The sequence below is a fragment of the Euprymna scolopes genome, chromosome 24 (assembly GCF_053919585.1).
Source record: "Euprymna scolopes isolate OS-2025 chromosome 24, ASM5391958v1, whole genome shotgun sequence".
Classification (NCBI taxonomy): Eukaryota; Metazoa; Mollusca; class Cephalopoda; order Sepiida; family Sepiolidae; genus Euprymna; species Euprymna scolopes.
Genome location: NC_136505.1, coordinates 84,236,304 through 84,258,063, shown reverse-complemented (window position 1 = coordinate 84,258,063; position 21,760 = coordinate 84,236,304).

The window sequence follows — 21,760 nt, the reverse complement described above, 5'->3', positions numbered from 1 at the left end:
TTCAAAGCCTTCAGGAAATAGGTGTGGCGCGCGCCCCATGCTGTGTTTCTTTTACATCCGCGGTCCACAGCTTGCTCTCGGCGCTATGATAGGTACCCTTTCCACTCGTTGTATCCAGAAAGAAAATAATTCAAGTGGACTGTTTAGCTTGATAACTAAGTTATACATACCATAGACAATAAAACAACCTCCAATCGTCAGTTCCTTATTTTTTTCAAAAATTATATTATGAAAGAAAACGTCTAACTACAATGTTTTGCATTATACACTGGACTTAAACTCCGACTACATATTTTCAACAACACAATTATTTACAGTTGAATGTAACAGTTCGTTGGAAATGAAGAAAAATCTGCGACAAACGATTTTGCTTCTTTTTCTTTTTCTCTCCTTCTTAATATCCCGTCGCCTGGTAGTCAGTAAGAGTGGAGTGTACAGGCAGTGTAGAGGAAGAGGTTTCGCATTTTCAGATTGGCAACATTTGCTCGTCCCGGGGTTTTTATACTGTAGGTGTAGGTCTGGCGAACCGAGGTGTTTTCCCCCATCAATCAATAATCACTACGTAAAAACTCTTTCTTCATCGATTATTCAGTACCCACATTACGCAGTCATACAATTATTCAACAAGTTTCTCACGTCGAGCTGGTTTCCGTCCTTGACCCCAAAGGTCCTCCCAGCCTTCAATAAACCAAAAACAACCACCTAATACTATTCATCGCCGAACAATTGTTTCGTTCGTGAATTATTATTATTATTATTATTATTATTATTATTATTATTATTATTAATAATAATAATAATAATAATAATAATAATAATAGTAAGGGATTAGTACACTCGTGGCAGAAAACTCTTTTAAAGAAACCAACGAAATGTGAGTTTATGTCTTTTTTAAAAAACAAACAAAAAGTTAAATGTTACTTCGAATTTATTTCAGAAAGCAGGCTTTGTTTCGTTATAAACGTATAATTCTGTTTGTCAATTCACATTTAATGAAAATCCTCTGAAAATGAATGCAAAATATCCAGACGGGCGACAGGCGAATTATCTAGTTAAATGTTAGTTCGAATTTATAACAGAAACCTGACTTTTTACCGATATTGACGTAGAAATTTCCAAAGCGGCGGGGAAAATTGCCTTCCTCATCTTTTCCCATACAACATTTCCAGCGGCTAAGCGGTATGGTGTAAGGTAGACCTATCTTCAAACGCCGTCTTTCAGAGCATTACTTCTGACTTTTGCTAAGTAGAATACTTAGTTAATTTTTCCCCCATATGTATGTGTGATAATGCACGATACCTCGTGTATACATGGGCGCTTTACACTATCCCTGCATCAGAACCACAGGTAAAACAATTCTGCGCTGGATGTTGCCACAAATACCAAAGCATGAAAAATGTCAATTACAAATAATCCAAAACACGGGACCCAGAAGAAAGATCTGGATGTCATGAACGGCATGTGCTCCTTCGATAGCCAGCATGGGGGACCTGGTCGTCATCCTGCGAATGTTGGCCAACTTTCTAGTTTCAGAAACCTCAATTAACATGGATGTTGAACAGGTAAGTATAACCTCTAATTTCAGGGAATAAAATGATACCGAACAAACACAGCACAGCCATGATAACCATCAAAAGGAAAGAAAACGAAGAAAGAAATGGACAACAAAAGAGAATAGACTCGTAATGGAATGCTATTATAGAAATCATCCTATATAGATATGGAGGTTATCGGAAATGAATGAAAGAACTATGGAACCTGTCTAGTGAGTACCATGCGACAGAACAAAGAATTTCGAACCAAGCAAGACTGATACTCAAGAAAGGTTGGCTCTCTAAACTAGAACTAACAGAAATACAACGAAAAATAAATGATGAAACTGAACAAGAAGCATCCCCCCAACGAAACCGCATGTAGAGCAACCCCACAAGTTGAAGCCTGACAAGTAAAAACAGCAAAGGCCGAGGACAAACAAATAACGAAGTCTACAAACATGGAAACCGAGAACAATGAAACAGAACTAACAGAGATTGAAGCAAATGAAATAAATAAAATAATGCAGCTGATGAACGAAAAAAAAACAAAGCTCCCATTGTCAAGGAACCAAAAGCAGAAGAAATTAAAAACAGAAACAGAGAAGGTTAGCAAACTCTCTCACATATCCCAAAATACAATCACAGACTTAAACAACCTGATTTACGCAGGCGCCAAAATGGTAAGTATGAAACTCAAATCAGAAAAACGACCGGGGACAAGCGGACTGACAAAACCTGGATGGGAAATAAGACTAGAAACCCAAATACACAAACATAAAAAAGAAACCAAAATGATCAATAGGAAGAAACAATGTGAAGAAAACGGAATATTGGAAATGTAACTGACAGGGAGAGGCTAAACAAGAAACATGAAGAACTGGACCAGAAAATAAAAGCAAAAGAAGATAGATTGAGACGACGTATATATAAATCTGAACAATGCAAACAAAACAGAACATTTGAAACTAATGAAAGCTAATTCTACCAAATAGTGAACGGAGGAAAAACAAAAACAGAACAACCACACTCGACAGAAACAAAACTCTACTGGAGTAAAATATGGGAAGAGCGACGAGATCACAATAGAAATGCCGAGTGGCTAAAAGACATGAAAGAAGAGTTACAACAAATAGAAGAAGGAACAGTGAATGAAATCAGCAAGGAAACCCTAAAGAAAACCATAGGGAAAATGGCAAACTGGAGAGCACCAGGGCACGACGGGATACATGCATACTGGTTCAAAAAATTCACAACCTTATATGAAAGGCTAGCCCGAAACCTGAGATGTATTCAGGAAGCAAGCGTACCAGACTGGATGACAATAGGTAAAACCAAACTGCTACAGAATGACACGGGAAAAGGAACCGTCCCTAGCAACTATAGGCCAATCACGTGCTTACCAACTATGTGGAAGATACTGACAGCATAACTGAGGGAACAAATCTACCACTCCCTGAATAACCGTGGACTCATCCCCGAGGAGCAGAAAGGATGCCAAAAAGGAAAAAGAGGAACACATGACCTGTTATATATAGATCAAAAGATCCTAAAGGGGGTAAAAAGGGGGAGAAAGAATTTAGCCATGGCATGGATCGACTACAAAAAAGCGTACGACAGGATCCCCCAAGCATGGATAATAGAATGCCTAAAAATGTATAAAATACCAAGCGGGATCATCAACTTATTAGAAAAGGCAATGAAAACATGGAGACTGGAATTGAAAGCTGATGGACAACACATAACAGAAATTAATATACAAAGAGGCATTTTCCAAGGAGACTCACTATCACCACTACTGCTCATCATAGCCATGATGTCCTTGAACAGTATTCTGAGAAAGTTCCAAGCCGGATACAAGTGCTCCAATACAGAGGAAAAAATGAACCACCTGATGTACATGGACGATCTGAGACATTTTGCAAGGACCGAAAAGGAGTTAGAGACACTAATTAACACTACCAGGATCTTCAGACAAGATATCCAAATGGAATTTGGGATGGAAAAGTGTTCACAACTAGTTATAAGAAAGGGTAAACTGGAAACAACAGACGGCATGGAACTACCCAACCAAACAGAAATGAGGGCACTGGAGGAACAAGACGACTATAAATACTTGGGGATTCTGGAAGCGGACACCATCAGAGCAACAGAAATGAAAGAGAAAATTGGAAAGGAATACCTCAGGAGAACACGAAAACTCCTGAAAACGAAATTATATAGCAAAAACCTAATAAAAGGTATAAAATACGTGGGCAGTATCACTAGTGAGATACTCTTGACGGTTTATAGGGTGGACAAAAGAAGAATTGAGACAACTCGACCAGAAAACCAGGAAACTCATGACCATGCATAATGCACTACACCCAAAGGACGATAGTGAAAGACTCTACGTGAAAAGGAAAGACGACGGGAGAGGACTGATCTCTATAGAAGACTGTGTGAAGGACACGAAAAAAAGCTAGAGAAATACATAATGCAAACCACTGAAATGATAATTACGGAAGCGAGAAACACTGAAAAAAACAACAAAACAGAAAACAGAGAGACAAAACGAGAAAAGAGAAATAGGAAGAGAAACAACTCCACGGAAGATTCATAAGAATGACAAAAGATGAGAATGACGAAAACATATGGACATGGATGTGAAAAGGACATATAAATCGAGAAACTGAATCTCTAATAAGTGCAGCACAGGATAACTCGATAAGAACCAACCATATCAAAGCAAGGATTGATAAAACACAAGAAAACAGCAAATGCAGACTATGTGGACAAAGAGACAAAACGATAAACCATATAGTAAGTGAATGCAGCAAACTGGCCCAAAAAATACAAAAATAGGCATGACAAAGTGGGGGGGTGTACTGGGAATTGTGCAAACGGCTGCATTTTGAGCGTATAGATAAATGGTACAAGCATAAACCCGCAACAGCACTCGAAAACGAGAACCACAAAATCCTATGGGACATGGACATACAGACGGACAAACCCATCCAAGCAAGAAGACCAGATGTCTTAATAATTAACAAGAAAGAAAAATCCTGCCAAATCGTAGAATTTGCTGTCCCAGCTGACCACAGGGTGAGTATAAAAGAAAAGGAGAAACGAAACAAATACACAGAGCTAGCCAGAGAGTTAAAAGGGATTTGGATGATGAAGAAAATCAAAACAGCACCGATAATAGTAGGAGTACGAGGAAAAATTCCGAAAAAGTTCGAAAAACGAATGGCAGTAATTGGAATCAGACGAATAACTGCAAAAGTACAACGACTAACGATAATGAAACCGACTGAATTATTAAGGAAAACCCTTGAATGCGGAGAATAATACAAGAAGACAATATAACGAATAAGCGTTACAGGGAATGAAGAACACCGAAACTGCATATCTACAAGTTCTACACCCCCCACCATGCATCCCCCCATTGTTTCATCACCGTTCCTCCCCAATAAAAAAGTGATTCCAAAAGGCCGAGAAGGGTCAATAAGGACTGAAAGACCGAGGAGCGAGCACCAACCAGACCTCGGCTGGACAAGCGCAAAGAGAATTGGGACCTTGGGGAGGCTAGGTGCCATTCAAATTCCAGTATAAACCAATGACCACTACTAGCGAGAAATCAATGGTAAGAGGCTGTTGCGATGATGCAAATTCATTTGCAAATGCTATCGAAGGTAGAGAGAGCTGGACGTCTGGGGAGACTTGTTGTCACTCGGCTTCCAGGGAACACTACAGGTTTCCAATCAGATCGTTTGTTGACATGTGTGAAAGCTCCATGTGAGCCAATAATAATAATAATAATAATAATAATAATAATAATAATAATAATAATAATATTAATAATAATAATAATAATAATAATAATAATAATAATGAATGAACGAATGAATGAATGTTATTATCATTCCCAAATCAGCTCGGTTGAATTTTAGATTTCCCTAGCGTTTGAGTCATCAACCAGCAAGGCTGACTAGAATGCTAGGTTTCCTTCTATATCGGTAAATTTCTGATCAAGTTTTTTTTTTTATTATTATTTAATTATTAGCCAGGTTTGCTCTATCAAGAAGTTCAGCTGCATATTTCCATTATTTCGAGCCAATTTTCTATGAGCGTATGTATCATTTGGTCTACGATTTTTGTTGAGTTGTATCGTGCTCAGTAAATACGTCCCTTGTCTCTCTCTCCTCCTGTTCCGTTAGCCTCTTTCTTTGGGATGACGTCTTTAATATACTCCATTACTACCTAGTTTATTTTGTGGTATATTTAACCATCTGGTTTTTATGCTGGTTATTTTTGTTTTTATATATGTTAGGTTTGGAATATTTTTGTTTATAACATTGAAAAAGTCAATATTCGCAGCATAAAGATCGGGTTTCCCCATGTTGCCCAACAAAGGAGAACCTGCCGATAATGACACCCAAATAGTTCTTTGAGATCACTGCAGCATTTATTTTGTATTTTGGCCATTTAGCATTCAGTGATTGTGAGAATACCAGACTCAGGCACATTCTTCCTATGGTTTTGTCACAACGATAGTGTTTACATCTTATAGATACGAGGGATAAATTTATTTACGTAAGCATTTGAATAAAAGAAAAATGAAAAAACAAAATCTTTTGAAAACACGTTAAAATGTAAATATTTTATTAAAAGAAAAAAAAACATTTAAATGTTGCTTTCTTTTTTTTTAACTTAAAATATTTAGTATTAGTTTTGGATAGTAGAGTATCTATCATCAGATAATAAAAGCGATTATTTGTTGTTGTTTTTTTTTCTCGTTAATAAAATGTCCACGTATAGCTGTATAGGGTTGTGCTGTTGTTGACGCACGTAGCACTGTTGGAACTCTTAAGTTTAAGCTTTTTAGGTGCACGTTCGTAATGATAAAGCTTTCGAAGCATCATTATTAAAATTAAAAATGTTGAATAAGGAGACAAACTGTTTGGACGACACGTTAAGATGCAAATATTTTATTGAAAGAAAAAATGAAAAAAACTATCTGAATTATTTTTCTTTTAATAAATTATTCGCATCTTAACGTTTATTTTTTAAAAAGTTTGTTTATTTAACATTTTAAATTCTGTTATTGATGTTCTCAGATTTTTCCAATTCTTATAACATGAAATCAATTTGTCGGGACCATTTAAGCGGAAATTAATGATAAGGTTCCCTTATGCATGTGAGAAGGATTAGATGTGCTGTTTGGATTTTCGTCCTTATTTTGTTAGCCTCACATAACTTTGCGTATTTTTTTTTTGCTTTTGTTTTTTGGTTATTTTTCCTTTTCCTATTTTCAGTATTTCTTTCTTGCTATGTTTTTTAACGCTTACTTATTATATAAGGGTCAACACGTCTACAGGTTTTCTCTTGTATTACCAGGGAGTGTTCACTGATAATAACTGGTCGTGATCGCTAGAGTCGAAGTGTCCTTAAATGTCTAACAGTCGCGACCTCTTTCGATTGTTATTGTAAATAACTTTGTGTTCTCGCAAAAGGCCCTTATCACTAATTTCGCAGTGGCAACGACCATTTGTTATTTCTGTGATTCGACCTTTTACGACCATTTTGTGTGGTATCTGCGGAGAATGGTGTAATTTTTGTGGTGGAGTTAGTTTATGATATTTCTTGCAGTTTCAGTTCTCTCAGTTCCACGTGGTATTTCTTCATGGTTTTGCTTTATTTTATTTTATTTATTTTTTGCCTTTTAATGTTACTTGCCAGTGGTCATAATTTGTGCGGGGTGATTTCTGCATTCGGTTATACTCTTTAATATTTCAGACGTTTTCTATCCTTGCTGTTTGTTGTGTAATTACAGTCTTCCTTTTTATTCCAATTTCTCCCAGTCTTTTGTCCTGGTCTTTCGATACATTAGTATTCACTAAGAGATTTTACACAGGTCATCATCAGAGATTACTCACTGATGGCGATGTATGGTGTTTCCTAGAGTCCGGATGAAAGCCCGATGTTCATTACTCTGCACTTATTTAATAACTTTTTCGAATGAATTTGCGTTATCGCAACAACAGTTTTTTCATTGGTTTGTCGCTGGCAAAGATTATTGGGTTTCACTGGAATTTGAGTGACAATAAGCTTCCTTAAAGTTCCAGCCCTCTTCGCACTCATCCTATTGAAGTACTTTTTCTCCTCGGTCTTTCCGTCCTCTTTGACCCTTCACAACTATTATATGTCGTGACAGTTGATGTCAACACTACATTTTTAGGGGGCGGGGGGGAGCTTATAATTATCCAGTTTCAGTTTTTTAGATCCTGTGATTATTATTATTATTATTATTATTATTATTATTATTATTATTATTATTATTATTATTATCATTATTATTATTATTATTATTATTATTGTTATTATTATTATTTTTGTTGTTATTATTATTATTGTTATTATTATTGTTGTTGTTATTATTATTGTTGTTATTATTATTATTGTTATTATTATTATTGTTATTATTATTATCACTGCTATTGTTATTATTATTATTATTGTTATTGTTATTATTATTATTATTATTATTATTGTTGTTGCTGTTATTATTATTATTGTTGTTGTTATTGTTATTATTATTGTTGTTATTATTATTATCATTATTATTATTATTGTTGTTATTATTATTATCATTATTATTATTATTGTTATTGTTATTATTATCTTTGTTGTTGTTGTTGTTATTATTATTGTTATTATTACTATTGTTGTTGTTATTATTATTATTATTATTGTTATTATTATTATTGTTACTATTATTATTATTATTGTTGTTGTTATTATTATTATTGTTACTATTATTGTTATTATTGTTATTATTATTACTATTATTGTTATTATTATTATTGCTATTGTTATTATTATTATTGTTATTATTATTGTTGTTGTTGTTGTTGCTGTTATTATTATTATTGTTGTTGTTGTTATTATTGTTATTATTATTATTGTTGTTGCTCTTGTTATTATTATTATTGTTGTTATTATTATTATTGTTATTATTATTGTTGTTGTTATTATTATTGTTATTATTAATATTATTATTGTTGTTGTTATTGTTATTATTATTGTTGTTATTATTATTATTATTATTGTTATTATCATTATTGTTGTTATTATTGTTATTATTATTATTGTTATTATTATTTAATTATTGTTGTTATTATTATTGTTATTATTATTATTATTTAATCATTATTGTTTTTTATTGTTGTTCTTGATGTTGTTGTTTTCCTTAATGTTATTGTTGTTCTTGAAACAACTGAGATTGAAAACAATGTTCTTTTTCTAGGATAGTATCAAGTAAGCGATTATTTCCTTTTAACGAAAACATCTTCTGCTGACAGCTCATTGACTAATCGCGTCGTTTTTTGTCCAGCTGTTTATCCAGCAACTTACTGTAAACTTCCGGAAGACATTTGGCCAAGTTCTGCATCAGTGATTTTCAAAGACGAGTAAACTCAAGGGAGAAAACTCTTCCTAATTACTTAAATAGAAACCTTCTTATACATCAGGTTGCCCTCCACTAGGAGAGCAAATGTGTATAACTTTATTATTTATTCGAATTTGCATATACCATGTGTGAAGATAAGTCTTTCGTCATATCAATAGTCATCAGTGTGGCTTTATACATTAGCTTAACTCGATATCGGAACAGAAGTTCAAAATACAAATCTATCACACGTGAGTGCTCAAGAAATTTATATCAATAAGTAATATTATTTTTATAAAGACTGTTTTATAATTTACATTATATATGTAAAATGTGTATACATGTGCGTGCACAGTTTTATACGTATGCGTGCATATTTGTGTATATATGTGCGTGCGCAGTTTTATACGTATGCGTGCATATTTGTGTATATCTATTTCTTAAAAGAATTACGATCGAATTTCTTTTCGTGAGACAGCAATTATAATGTCTTTACGAACCAATTCTATACAAATTTTAAAATGGATTTAAAACAAATTTAAATGATTTTACACGTACTTTCCCTCCCCCTCTCTCTCTTTCTTACTCTCTTTCTATCTTTCTCCATTTATGTATATATATATATGTGTGTGTGTGTGTGTGTGTGTGTGTGTGTGTGTGTGTGTGTGTGTGTGTGTGTGTGAATGTATGAGTGCACATCTATATTTAACTGAACTATTATATACATATATATATATTATACGTATACATATATATATACATATTTACATATATACCTATATATTATATAAATTATATACTTATATATAATATTGATACGCATATATAAATGCGTGTGTGTATCTATATATATATATATATATATATATATATATATAGAGAGAGAGAGAGAGAGAGAGAGAGAGAGCACATTTACATTTAATTGGACTATGTTGTAATTATTGTTAATAGAATTTGTTTCTAACTCTTTATCGACTTTTAGCATGAGTTTATTTTCCATTACTCCAAGACAAAATCAATAAATCTTTATGTGTAAATTCTATGTTTTACTGGCAAATTCGGAAACAAAAAATAATTCTGTTTTATAATTGAGTCATTAATTTTCTTTGCAGCATTTGTTTTTAAGCAAGAACTGATTTCCATGGAATGCGTAAATAGATTCTTGTTTTCTTTTTTGCTTTTCGTTTTCTTCTTTCTCGTTCCATCCTATTCTTGTGTCTTGCCAATTTTCGGAGGCTGACAACACAGCCATTAGATACTTTAACGGGTGTTAGAGTTATTTAAACAAATTATATTTCGGACATTAATTTTAACTAATGCTGCAACCGTGAGGGGGTTATGGTTACAAGATTAAAATTAACTTCGCTTCGCGTTCTTGACTTTGGCGAAAAAGTGATGCTGAGAGATGATGAGACGATAAGGGTACGGGATAAAATTAGATGAGGAAAGATTGATAGCGAAGATGAGAGAAATAGTGTGTTCAGATTTTGTTTAAGAAACACGTAGAAATGATTTTATTTATATTTGGAATGAGGGTAAATAATTCGTATTATTTCCATTATTCGTACTAATGTTTTCATCTTGATTGTTATTTTCACGGCGTTTCCACCGATATAACGACCAAACTTTTCCAGGTGTATTTTGAGCAACTCGAGAATCTTTTTTCGAACTCAGAAATGTTCACAGAATTTGAAACGAAACTATTTAATCAATGAGAAAAGCAAGTGTTTGTACCGTCAGGCATAACCACGTAGAAAACCTAATTCGCAATTGTATTTTGAGTATCGCTAACATCGATGATTGTTAAAGTAAAAATTTTAAACAAGAAGAATATTGGAGAACTACAAAGAAGCAGACCTAATATAACATTTAATATAATATGGAAAAATAGGAACTATAAATAATAAGTAATGTCATACAATGATATATATATATATATATATATATATATATATATATATATATATATATACTAGCTGTACCCTGTCACGCGTTGCTGTGGCTCAGTTTGGCGAAATGGAAAAATCTAATAAAAAGAGAAGATGCATGTGTCTTATATTCTTAGTACAGCAATTCATGTGTGTGTAGTTTGTTTGCTAACGCCGGAAGACAAATTTTTCACATCTTTATAGTAAGTTGAAAAGTTGAAGTGGTATTTTTATCTCTCTGCATCACGTGGCTCTATGCTTTGTCTGGAACGATATCCATTTTAAAAAAAAGCGAAAAACATGTACAAAAGCTGACGACACAAAGCAAAAGGTTTGTTAGGGTAATGCTTGAAGTTAAAGAAATTAAGTTTCGCTAATAAAATATTGGAAAAACCGTTCTTAAAAAAAAACGTGGCTTTCAAATCGTAATCGGTTTCAGTATTTTTCGAGACTGGCTCTGGATTCTCCGTCAATACTCCCAACTGACTCCATCAGAACTGAACTCCTCTGGATGCTCATTCTTTACCATAAAATAAAAAAGTAAACAGTAAAAATAAATCTATCAAATGATGAGGAGGCAATAAACATGCATGTTATGTGAATGCTTCTTTCTTGAACGATTTGCGATGGAATCCATTTCTGATTAGCTTAAATCCATTTTCCTACGTTAGAATCGATTAATATTTTAATCAATCGAAATCCATATCATTTTTTTATTTTGCTTTTAAGATTATCGATTCAATTCATTACGAATTGAAATAATTGTGTTTTTTTTGTATTTTTTCTTACTTTTTTCTGAATTTTTTTTTAAAATCTTTTTCAGTTTTTATCTTTCTTACTTTTTTATTTTATCTTTTATTTTTGTCACATTTTTCTTTTCTTTCAATTTGGTTCTTTTCTTTCTATTTTTCTTTCGTACTTTTTCTTTTTCTTTCTTATGTTTTTTTCTTAGTTTTCTTTCTTATTTTTTCTCTTTTGCTTGTTGTTTCTTTTTTTCTTTGTTATTTTTCCTCCTTCATTTATTTTTCGCTTTCTCTATCGCTTTTACATTTTTTCCTCATAATAGAGCTTCACGTTTTGGCGAGATTATTGACATTTATAGGATGTGTTTCTACTAAAATTTTGTTTAATTTTCGATCTTAAGCGATTATCGATGGCCGGAATGGCTATTAACAAAGCTATCATGTTTCATTCTAACCCAACACTAGTAGTATTTCAAAGTAAATAAATATTTTAAAATAAGTTTAAACACAAAACTATTATCCAAGTAAGGGTGCAAGTTACTTATCTTGCTTTTGGTAATATTTATTTGTTTTTTATTTGTTTCTTGTTTATCCGGTTTTTTTTTTTTGGTTTTTTTTATTTTATATTTATTGACTAATATCAAAAAATGACCTAAATATAAAATATCTCAAAGCCCTGTAAATTTTTTCTTTCTAATAATGAACAATAATTTTCTGAAATTTTTAGATGAGGATTTATTATACGTATTATTTGAAATCTTTGGTCTACTATTCTCATCTGGAGTTTTATTTTCACAACGTTTCGGTTAATATAAACTCCGATTTTCTTCAGATGTATTTTGTCGAACTTGGGAATTTTTACTTGGCGTAGTGGAGTTCTTGCAAAATTTCAGTTCTAAGTTAGACTCTTATGGAGGTTGGATGTTCAATCCTCAGTGTGGGTGACAAACAAAATAAAATTGCCAATTACTTAAGGCTGCTACTCAGTCCTGACCGTTTAAATAATGGTATTCTAACCACGATATCTACCTATATCGAAGTCCGACAGAAAGATTCCCGAGTTCGACAACATACACTCGAAAAAGATCGCTGGTTGCATCGGCCGAAACGTTGTGAAAATAACACTCAAGATGAAAGCAGTGGTCCAAGAATCCGAATAATACAGATGAACAACGGCTCTAAAATAAACGCATTCCAATAAGATTATGAAACTGCAAAAATGAACGGGCGGTCCTGGGTATGACCTTAAACTATATCCAGTGGTGAGGCCCCAGCTTCCGGGCTTTGGGGAGTGTGGAACCACGCTTTAATTACCATTGCTCTCAGGTCCACTCTGACCCGGAGTGGTAGTACCTGTTAGGGTCGCAACTATGGGTTAAATAGAAACCGACTTGAAAACAACAAATATATTCTATTAAAACATTTTTCTTCAAAATCTTTGGATTCGGAGTTAAATAACCTGAAAATGGTTGATATGCCGTAAAACAAAAACAATCAATCAAAAATGAACGGACGTCGTTTTTTGCTACTGGTGGCGCCTATGATGGCGGCAATGTACTTTGCCACCGAAATTGTGTTACTTAGCACCTCAAGTTGTCGGCTGCTGAGGACAGTGTATCGAACGTTCTTTCACACGTTAAAAATTATTCAAATGGAATACTAAACCTCTATGAAAAAATAAGATGACACTTCCGAATGACGAAACGACTTTCTGGAAATTTATACTGACATCTTGATGAAAAAAAAAAAAAGAATTATTAATGAACATACGACAACAACCACCAAAGAATGTATTCTTGGTGAGTCTTATATAGAATGGAAATATATTAGACGTCAAACTGATTTAAGTGAAAACGACTTGCACTTGAGTTTGGTTATTCCTGTGATTGTGGCAGAAAATTTAATACTTTTTTTATCTGTTCTTTTTTTTTTTTTTTTCACGTCTACAGTTTTTATTTAATTTTCTTCTCTTTAATGATTTTTCTGCTTTTTAAAAAATTTACTTATTTCCTCCTTATCTTTCTTTCTTTTTCTGTTTTCTTTTTCTTTCTTGATCCCTGTTTATCTCTCTTATCTAATTTCTTTTCTATTATCTACATTTTTTTAATGTATCGATTATTCTCCTCCTCCCTCTTTAATTCTCTCTCCATCTCTCCCTCTTTTTTGTTTCTTCCTCTTTCTCCTCTCTTCTTTTTTATCCGCTCTCTCTCTCTCACTTACTCTATCCCCCCTCTCTCTCTCTCTCTCTCTCTCTCTTTCCCCCTCTCTTTCTCTCTCCTTATCTCTCCTCTCTCTCTCTCTCTCTCTTTCTTCTCGCCCTCTCTTTCTCTTTGTCGGCGACTATAGCCGAGAAGAGAAATATATCAGCTTTCGGACTGATTAAAACGAAAACAGATTCGTAAAAGTCTACAACGTGTGTTTAAGACAGAATTTCGAAGCATGTGACAGAAACATAACTCAAAAATGGTGCATCTCAACAGAGCAACCTGTTAATGATTTTTAATATTATGTTTCAAATTTTTCGGATGAGAAATGATAAGTTTTATCATTTGGATTATACAGACTCTTGTTCTCATCATTTCGACCAATGCTTTTTAGGAGCATCTTGTCGAACTCGGGAATCTGTACAAAATTTAGAACGAGATTTTTTTTTTAAACTCGCGGGAGTAGCTTGTTCTCGTTTCGTCAGCTATGACCAGATAAACGTCTTAATTAATTTGTAATTGTATTCTTAGTATCGACCGCACTGAAGATTAAACCTGCAACATTAATTATATTGTCATATATAAGTACTTAGCACCTGTATCTATTACGCCACAGATCATTACGAATAGAACAAACGCAAGCAATCTCCAAGGATTAAATAAATGTTCCATTCGAAATTTCCTACAAATTTTCGAATTCGATTTAAATATTTCCGAGTTCGACAAGTTACACCTAACGAAGGTCGGAGATTACATCGGCCAAATCTAGTATCTAAAATAAGAAGCATCCTAATAAAACAAACGCTTTTCATTATCAGAGAAAATAAACAATCCTCAATTCTGCCAGACATTGTTGACGTGCTTCATTAATTTCGTATGAATCCTATGATTCTATTGTTGGCATTGGTTTCCCCGATATCTTTCTATTCAGAGTTATTTTAAGAAAAACATCAGATATTTACGGAGGGGACCACGTTAAGGTTGCCAACATTATAAGTGAAAATATTTCTGTGACACAAACTGCATGCAGGTTGTCAGTTCGTATACGTGGTTGGTTGTATTGTGTGCTGCTGATCAAAATGAACTTAGAAGCTATGACTGTGTTTTAATAAAATTAGCAAATTAATAAAATGTCTCTAAATGTTAGCAGACTAAGTCGAAACCCTTAGCAAGATATAGATTGGTCCGCGTTTATAAGTGAACTAGTGAGAGGCGCCCGGTCTTGTCGGTCGTAAAATACGCTTAGGAACATTTTAATTCGTGCAGATTTTGTGTTATTACAGAGTTAATTCTTTACTGAATATCATATTGTACCTAATACATGTATATAGTAGTGATTTGAAAAGTTTTTAAAAAATGCAGCTTTCAAGACATAGGTAACACCAGTTGAATATTGAACGACTCATAGAAATGCATTCGGATATGTACAGAACGAAGTAAAAATAGTTGAAATGAACAATTTCCACTTCAATCTACCAATATATATATATATATACTAGCAAAAGTACCCGTCGTTGACTGGGTTCAAAAACAGCCTACAGCAAATGGAATCTGATTTATGAAAGTATGATAGGTTATGAAAAGGAAGGGTTGTAAAGAGATAGCTTCGAATTTGGGGGTATCAAAACCAAAGCAAAATATGATGAAAGTAAAAATAAAATAGATAAACCCCATAATTTATTATACCATACCTGTTCACACTGAAACACTTATCATAATAATCTGTGGATCTATATTAAAAAACCTTGTTAAACTTTGTGACATATTTCCATTCTATGGAGGTCAGGTGCGAACGAACACCCCATAATTTTATTATACCATATTTCTTAAAACTGAAACATAATTATCAAAGTATACTTACGCAGATATATATGAAAGTCTTTATTAAGGTTTGTGCCTATTTCCATTCTATGGAGGCCAGGCGCGAACCCAGACCCCACAATTTTATTATACCATCCCTATTTAAGTTAAAACATACTTATCAAAATATTCTTATGAACATCTATATCAAAAACACTTGTAAACGTTTTTTTTTTTAATTTTTAATTTTTTTATTTCCATACTTTGTGGACCAGACGCGAACGCAAACCCAACAATTTTAATGAACCAACGTTCTGCCAGATCAAACATACCCATTCCTGTGTCTCGATACATCTTCTATCATTATATGTAATCAGTTTTTTAAAATAGTCAACCATATAGGAGCCTATTCGTGACCACACACACACACACACACATACAAACATTCAGCTTTACATTATATATATATATATATATATGTATATATATATATGTATGTTATTCATCCATCCAAATATTTTACACGTTATTAGAGAATTAACTATTAATTTCAGTGTTATGTGACCATTAGTTTAAAGGTTTATCTGTTAAATATTTACACACAGACAGACACACACACATGCTGTTTTATTTATATAGATGAAAAGGAAATATCTTCAAAAGATCTATATGAATTCTGGAATATTCCATTTGCTAAGATTGTTTTTTTTTGTTATCTTTCATATACTATATTTGAAACAAACGGTGCCCGGAAAACTCGTCCCGGGAAAACTCGTCTCCGGAAAACTCGTCTCCGGAAAACTCGTCTCCGGAAAACTCGTCCCCTTTCGCTAGGTAGGAAAACTGGTCCCTTATTGAATAAATATCGATTGAAAACACATTTTATGATCGTTCTTGAAGGAGATATTGTTTTTTTAAAATAGACTATAGCCCCCATAATGTTTTTTTTTTCTCATCACATTTCAATCTGCGGCCGATTCCTCGATTGGATAAACCAGAAAGGTGGAGATTAATGAACTCCTGATGATCACTATGGACTAAATGTTACGTTGCATAACCTGGAATAACAACAGTTACAATTAGAAATGTGTTTTTTTTTCTTTTTTTTTTTTACTGTTTGTGGAGATTTTAAACTGCTTTAGGGGCGATAATTTCAGCTGGTTTTAAGCGAATTTGTTGCTGCGGTCTTTCTTTTTGTCTCCTCAATTTGAAGTCATTTTTGTTTTAATTGATATGAACACTAGAATATTTGAATTAAAAGTCATATATGAACAGGTAAAATTATAGAGGAATAAAAGGCGAATCAAATGAGGTATAGTTTGTTTAAACTGTTACATTAAACTTAGCTTAAATTGGGAAAAATTACAAGTGCGGATTTTCTTTTTGCCAGCACTATATATATATATATATATATATATATATATATATATATATATATATATATATATATATATATATATATATATTGTTTACAGAAAGTTTTAGATAAGTCATTGGTACCGTGGGTTTCAAGCCCGATAATTAGGACCGTTTTAGATACCCATATCAAGCTCTCTGCAGCCAATACTCATCTATTCCGTAGCCGGAAGTGGAAACATTTATACTTCACAAGTTCACGTTTAACTCTCATTTTATGAAAAATAACTTATTTATCGGATGGTAATGAAGTTATTTTGTTTAAAATTAAATTTTATCAAGTTTAACATCTAATTTCGATTAAAACAATTTTTGTAAATACCTTTAATATTAAAACCAAAATAATTTTTTTAAAACTTTTCGAAATTTAAAACTAAAAATTTTTGTATACTTTGACTCCTATTATGACCCCTTAACATTTCTTGTTTGGGGCTTAAATCAATTCAAGTTATTAAGTTAGATCCATGTCTAAGAAACCTATATCTGAAATTTCAAGACCCAAAATTGTGGAAGGAGTTTGGTAGAGTTCCCAAAGGTCAATTCGTTGAACTTTGACCCCTTAACAAACAAATTTCTGGCCGAAAACCGATCACATCGATTTTTCCAAATCTCAATATCCTATATATCAAATATTGAGTCTGTAGACTTAAAATTGACAGAGTTATTGTGTAGGGACATGTACACAGACAGATAGATAGATAGATAGATAGATAGATAGATAGATAGATAGATAGATTAAACAAAAATATATACGCATACATAAATATATGGAAACAATATTGGGTGTCCTGTAAACTTTTTACGCAAATATTATGCAAGTATAAATCATGTAGAATATCTGCATGAATATAATTACACGTAATAGTTAACTAAAGATGATAATCCCATAAGAAAACCGAAAAAACTAATAGGGAATTAATTAAAATGAATGTTTAAAAAAATATGCAAATTAGCTATATCTTTTGTATTTACTTTTTAAATAAATAGAAAAGAGGGTTTTTAATATGAATATCAATGCACACAAAAGAAACACGAATTTATAGGAATATATATATATATATATATATATATATATATATATATATATATATATATATATATATATATATATATATATACAAGGTAACCTCCCCCAAAAAAAATGGAGATCATGTGCTTTAGAACGGAGAAAAAAGGCCAAAGACCCTAGTATTTTGATGTGATGTTTTGAATATAATAGATTAGTTATGACTAAGGTTTAATTTCATTCGGACAAAACACTAAGAAACGGGGCCTAATTAGAGTTGGGGCCCGCTTTTTGGGGTCACTCTGTACTAGGTTAAAGGTATTTATGTTTAGGTTAAAAGATACAAGATTATTAAGAGTGCTCAATAAAAGAAGAGCAAGATATATTTTTATTAATATAAACAAATTTACATGGTCGCGACACTAGACATGCTAATGTTTCGAACAAATGGTCGGTTAAAACCAGAAGTCCTCATCAGGCGACTAAATAAATGATTGCTTTCAATAGAAGAAACCAGCCCTCAAAAACTTTTTTTTAATTTAAAAAAAAAAAAGAAGTCCGAGCGTTTTTCTCAGTATTAAAACTCACAGAGCTTAGGCCATCTTTTTTAATAACTTTCTCTGTTGCCTGAAATATAGCTTTAGTTCTGTACAGTCCTGTATAGTTCTGTGAGGTCTATCCTCTCAGTTATTGCCTTTTCCTTTTGAGAATGGATTGCTATTTCCTTGGGACTACCAATGAATGCCGATGGAGCGGTCCAGGTATTTTCTACCGACAAGAGTGTTCTCCTGCTAAGGTGCTGACTTTTCAAATCCCGCTTTTCGACCCTTGTGTCACAGTCTTTTGCCGTTAGGTCGAGGCATTATTCAACTCGTAAAAGGTCGACTGTTACAACGGCCGAAACGTTGTGAAAATTTTAAGTAATATGGAATAATAGTTGGAATAATGCAAATAATAAAATAAAGTTATATCGTAATCGTGCAAAAAGGGCTAATAAAGAAATACTGGATTCTAAATGAGTGTTGTGCTTGTTACTTTTTCATGAAGAATCTGTGTATGTAACGAGATGAAAACCTTCCCTTTCGTTGCGAGATCTGTTTACGGTCTGGCGAATTACCTTTGTCGAGAGGGACATAATGGCTCTTGTCACGACTCCTTCAAAACTTATAGTTTAATTAAGGAGACGCGAAAGGAAGCTTCAACAGTGATACAACATACTTCACTTTTTCTGTAACTATTATATTCTATCTCCCCTTCTCCCAATATATATATATATATATATATATATATATATATATATATATATATATATATATATATATATATATATATATATATATATATATACTTCAGAATAAAATAAATTTTGAAATGAATTTGAAACTCATATTCTGTAATTATAAAAAAAACTTGAAATATATCAGCTTATATATTTATTAATAAACAGATCCACTGGATATATATATATATATATATATATATATATATATATATAGAGAGAGAGAGAGAGAGAGAGAGAGAGAGAGAGAGAGAGAGAGAGAGAGAAATTTTACGCAACCCATTATATAAACAAAGGAAATTGCTCCAAGAAAATGCCTACTTCGGACTATTACCTTGTGATGTGGATTACACAAAATACAGTTTGAAGCACTTTACCACACTGCTATTAAAGACATTCACTTCGGATTTTACCATGCAATTTGAATGTGAATTTTTATATCCTTTTCATTAACTTCCCTTACTCTATGGTATTTAAATACTTAAACAACTTTTAATTGTGATTTTCCATATCTCAATGACTTTAGCAAATAAAGTGTAAACCATTATAACTGTTTGCTAATATATTCTCCTCTGAAGAGATGGTAGACTTAAAAATCCTATAGGATAAAGAGTTGTAATATTTCAAATGTATTCTTTGTCTTACATAGAATAATAAAAATCATTGATTAGAAATTCAAACATTTCACGTCATAATTTTTTAAAATTCATTGAATGACTAAAATTATATATATATATATATATATATATATATATATATATATACTTTCTAGTCTCAATTTGGTTCTAATGTATAAATCACAACACACAACCTGTATGCACATACGTAGCCAAAAGTGTTTGTATAAATCACTAAAATTACACTATAAACCTATATATAATTATAAATATAAATAATATTTTATACCTACACACTAGTTTTTATGCTTTCGAAATTATTAGTGTAGGAGATGACAGTTCCTACTCGTCGTGAGGTTCAAACCCAGACACGAAGCCACCCTTGACTCCATTTGCTAAGCCTTTACCTTCGAGCCACTGAACAATTTTCACGGGAATAAAAGAAATTAACAACTTATAAACGCCAAATTCAGGCACAGACAGTAAACAGTTTCGAGTGTTCAAACGAGCAGAAGTATTGAACGTTGCATAGAAATTGGTTAACTGCGTTTTAGTTTTTTTTATTTTACCGATATTGATCAACCTTAAATATTTTTAATGGGTTTAATATTTATAATAATTGTTTTTATACCTCTAGACACTAGTCTTTTATGCTTTCATAATCAGCAGTACAGGAGGTCACAATTCCTATCGGTCACACACACACACACACACACACACACACACACACACACACACACACACACACACACATATATATATATATATATATATATATATATATATATATATATATATATAGTAGCGTCCAAAACTAAGGGACACAATTTTAAAACCTAATATTTGTTAGAAATAACGAATGTGAAAAGCTGAAATTTTGACAACTGGTAGTCGTTATCATCCATAATAACATGCTAAAATTTTGATCATTTGCAAAGGATAGAAAAAGAGTTATAACAATTATTTATATTCAAAATAGGAACGTCCATTAGAAGAATCAGTTCTTGACAAGCCTCAATACTAATTTTAGACCATTCTTCTTGAAGCGTCACATACAAATCATCCGTGTTACTGGAATTTCTTTCGATACCTTTTACTCCTAAGGTCTTCCAAAGATTTTCTATTGGATTTAAGTCAAGGCAAATCCATAATTTCGAAATTTTGCTCGCTAAGGTAACTCATTACCACCTTTGTCCTGTGACATGGGGCATTATCTTGCATAAAGGTAGGCCTATCAAAACCTGAATTCTGTATGATTGGCACAACATGATCTTGAACAATGTTTTTATAGATCTGCGCATTTGCACGAGTTTGTAATTGGGCAAGAGGCGTTTGTCTTTGGCTAGAAAACATTCCAAATACCATGATGATTCCGCCCCCAAACTTGACAATTTTCTTAGTACACTTTGCACTTAATCTTTCACCAATACGTCTCTTTACATTGTTTTTTTTTTCATCATTTCTAAATAAATTAAACTTGCTTTCATCACCGAAAAATACTTTCGCCCAATTTTCAAATGTCCAAATTACATACCTGTTTGCAAACTCTTATCTCTTCTTATTCTTCGAACTAATTGGTTTCTTCCCTGGGATTCGATTAAACAGCCCTATTTCTTGCAGTTGTTTAGAAACAGTCTGTCTTGATACATTAACACATGAGGTACTATTCATAACCCTTTTAATTTCTGTGCAACACTTAAAACGGCCCTTTAATGACTTACGCTACATTATTTGATCTTCTCTTGCCGGGGTTTGCGGGGTTTGCCGGTTTTAAAAGCACTAACTATTTTGCCAGAATCATTGTAG